Source organism: Euprymna scolopes, chromosome 36 (assembly GCF_053919585.1).
Source record: "Euprymna scolopes isolate OS-2025 chromosome 36, ASM5391958v1, whole genome shotgun sequence".
Classification (NCBI taxonomy): Eukaryota; Metazoa; Mollusca; class Cephalopoda; order Sepiida; family Sepiolidae; genus Euprymna; species Euprymna scolopes.
The window spans coordinates 22,983,837-22,988,034 of NC_136517.1; the positions used below are offsets into that span (position 1 = coordinate 22,983,837).

Below are 4,198 nucleotides of genomic sequence, written 5' to 3' on the forward strand. Positions count from 1 at the left end.
ATGCTGATTAAGAAAATCTTATTTATATTTGGCAGATACAAGTAGTTTACAAGATATAAAGACCTGTTTTATGCATTTTAAATCAGTGGCCGCCAGATTTGTATGCACTCGCGAGAAACAAATTTAATTCTCTCCGACCGACACTGTCACCCCACAATTTTTTTGTTGTTTAATAGTATTTGCGGGTGGGTATCCTGACAACGATTATCAAGGTTAAATTTTGGGGCAAATATTTTGACAACCCCTACACACATAAAATGGGGTGTCTATTCTGATATAGCCATTCTTAACATGAGGAAGTTGGAGTGTCTATTCCGAAAGCCGTTCTTAACATTGGGAGGTTAGCGGAGTCCATTCTGAAAGCTGTTCTTTACATGAAGAGGTTGGGGGTGTCTATTCCAAAAGCCGTTCTTAATATGAGAGGTTGGAGTTGGCCAACAACAACAACAACAACAATCATACTTTAATTTTTTAAAGGGGGAGGGATAATTCCACAGGGCAACACCAGTTAACGGGTCCTGCTAGTATTTAAATGATTTAAGTTAATAATCTTGTAAAAAAACACAATTTATTCTCTTTTGCAGAAGAAATTCTGGTTATATGCTCTTAAAACGCTATCCTGTTAGAAATGGATAATCACCGTATGTTAAATTTATATGTGAGACTGATCTCTCACTCTAAATTCTAAAATAATTGTTTTACCCAAGTTTTTCAAGATATTCAAATGTAATTGTCTAAAAAAGTAGATCTGTTATTTTTGGGGGGCAGGAACACCTTAAAGTTCTCATCTACAAATTTACCAACTTTTCTTTAAATTATTTAATATTAAAATAGTATTAAATATTCTTTAACATTCTCTTGTATAATGTTAAAAATATCTAAACTTTAGAATGTATTTAATGAAATTATTTGCCTAAATATTAAATATAAAACCGTTCCCTATTAAATTAAAACTGAAAAATATGCTTGGATGAGGGAAGGGGGCAAAGCATATTTTTCAGTTTCAATTTCATAGGTACCGTTTTTGCTAAGAAAACACGACAAAACTAGTACAGAAAAAAACTGTTAGAAGTCAACTTTTTTTAAATTTTCAATTTGGCTTTTTTTTTTTGCCATTTTGAAGTTGTTTTTTTTTGGCCTTTTTTCCCGAAAAATTTGGCTTCAAACATTTATTATAGTCTGGCAACCCTGACATAGCATCTTAATAAAACTAAAAGACCTGCCTTTTACTCTCTGACTGATTGGGGGACGTAAGTCTCTGCTCTGTGAAAGTTAATCTTGAAATTCCCAAGTGTGAGAAAACTAATTGAGGAATTCGATTTTAGTTGAAAACCGTGCACCCAGAAAATAGTCTGTAAACATAAAGAGGTCCCAAATCATCTAACTTTTCTTTTAACGAACTGTATCTGAAATTATTTTATGCAAATCATTATTTTGTTAAGGAAAATTGTTGAAAGTCTGATAACTCTTGTTTTTTATTATCTCCCTTTGTTTGTAAATATCCCACAATGCAACTCACAACAAAAATAATTTCTGATGTTTTCATTGATTATTGATTACCTGTTGATTTGAGAATAACTTCATGTTTCCATATCTATCCTGATACCCCAGCTGCAGAAAGTGAAATTTCCATGCATTGAAAAACAACTGGATAATATAATACATTGTATGCCAGAAAGATATTTCTATTGGGTTGTCTCAGAGTATGCTACCATAGATGCATACTGTTTTCTGAACCATATCATTGGTTATCTCATTTGATATGTCCTGCAAAAGGAATACATTCGTTTGAGTGGTCTGAGTGGTCTTTGCTCCATATTTCAAGTAATAATCAAGTAAATCCCCTTAGAGAATGCGTGCTTGTGGTTGCAGTTGGTATTCCTTGGTGTGTTGCTTTCAATGTACCTTCTGATGTCTCACTCAGGCAGCTCTGTTAATTGGTATTTATGGCTTAACTAATGTTGATTGTGTGTGCAGTCAGCACCAACCCTATTCAGGGTTTAACCGGCTTCCTCCAAAGGAGGAAATTTCATGGGAGTATAAAATTCACAAACGGTCCCCAGTCGCATGTATAACACCGTTAAGGGAGGTGTCGACGTCCTCCTACATACAGCACCTGGACTTCTCAAATTGGTCACCCATTTTAGTAATGACCAGGCTCAACGTTGATTAACTTCTGTGATCTGACGGGAACCGGTGTGTCAACATAATTATGCCGTATATAACTCATGTTGATTACATCATTATCAAATCTTCTATAAGTATGTGGGTCCTGAATCATACTCGCATTCTTCTGAATGCAGAAAACGCATTTACGCGTGATGTGGGACACATGGCTTGATTCAAATATCCAGGTATAAGAAAAGTAGCCTTAATAAACAGGTGTTTGTGGTCAGAGCCAGTAATATCCTTAAGCACAAAGCTTTTGGCATATCTTTTGACATCTCTCCTAAACTGCGCTATCAGTTATTATTTATAGCTTAACCAGCCAATCATATTCTTGCGAGGAGAAACTCAGATGTACTCTATGGGAACCAAGTTCCACATGCAAGCGAACACACGAACACAAACTTTTGATTTAAAGGTAATCACAATTATCACCCTTTAATTCTAGCAATGTCATTCTTTGCCACAAGGAGGCTATACAGTCTACTTTAATATTCGATTGGTATCATTCTTCCTCTTTCTCGCTCGGACCTTGAACCATGCAGATCGCGTTGAAACTGCCCTCCTGTTTTGCACCCATGCAAAGCACATCTGAACTCTCACAAAAGACTCTTGAGATAAAAATGCAAGTAATGTTTTCTTATACCTCTTCGGTTCTTATACCTTTTCGGTAATAAACTTGTATCCATTCCGTAAATAAATGTACATTGGTTGTAAGTATGATTACAGCGAATTTCGTGTCCTCATTTCTTGGCAAAGGGTACCATGCAACCTTTCTCATTATTCCTCTACTTAACAATAGAGGGTGACTTCACCGCTACAAGATTGGTGACTACGTCCTCTATACTTGTGAAAATGCGAAAGATGAGTTTCATCACAGGATTATTGCACCAACTAATAAGGTTGATGAGAAGTAAGTATTTGCTGTGGGAGGAGATTTGAATGATCACGTTGGAAAGCCACCTGGTGATTTTGAGTTTGTGCATGAGGGAAATTGATTTGGTAACAGAAATACAGAAGGAGAAAGAATTTTAGAATTTGGTCTTAAAATGGACATGTTTGCAAACACCCTTTTTAGGAAAAAAGGAGACCCATCTTGCTACTCATTTCTTAGCAGAGGGGACAATACAGTCTTTCTCTCTATTTCTCTACTTAACCGTAGAGGGTGACTTTGCCGCTACAAGATTAGTGACTTTAAATTTACCTTCCCATACGCATTCATTACATTAGTTGTTTAATAGAAATACCTTTTGCTTAGAAAGGAATTAAAATCAACCAATAGTAATTGTAGCAAAAGAAGTCGGAAGTTCCATAGATCCTTGTAGAATTCATTCTAGGTTGGCCATCATCACCATCATAATCAACATATTGTATGAATCCAAAAATTTTGTTATTGGCATTGGTTTCTTTGATATTTTTCTAATTGGAATTCTTTCTAGAACGACATTAGGTACTTACAAGAAGGACCGTAAGAAGGTTGCCTACATCCTAAGTGAAAGTGACTTTTTTTTTTTGTGACACGAACTGGATTCGAACTCGGAACACCCAGGTCATCAGTCTGTGCCATTAATAACTAGACCACCGTCACCTCCCTCTAGGTTGGTGAGTTGGAAGGACCCAACCTCAGAACATCTGATTCTTACCTGTAAGCAGGTAACCACTTACATAGATGCTTCGAGGAACTAATCCAACAAGATGTATTCATACGCCAAGCCATTGGATTCGTTGATGAGCCAATTATGCAGAAATAAATTTACCTTTTTACGCCAAGTGTAAAAAAGTACATGAAAATATGTGACTTCTATGGATATGATATTTCTACCTGTAGTTTTGTTCATATAGGTTGGACCAACAATCCTGCTGACCTGAACATATTAGACAGAAAGAAATCCACACATACGTATATATACGTGCATTTGTAGCATAATTTTATTAATACTGAGATTTGTTTTTTAATTAATTCAGAAAACAAAGAGGAAAACAACTAGAATGGAGAGTTCGTTAAAGGGACACAACTCCTTTTACAATTATG

The 4,198-nt window shown here is 35.7% G+C and overlaps 1 pseudogene; it reads right to left on the reverse strand.

The window, feature by feature from the left end:
- Nucleotides 1–2,104: 2,104 nt before the first annotated feature.
- Nucleotides 2,105–2,223, reverse strand: LOC145260777 (5S ribosomal RNA; annotated as a pseudogene).
- Between the last annotated feature and the right edge of the window lie 1,975 nt (nucleotides 2,224–4,198).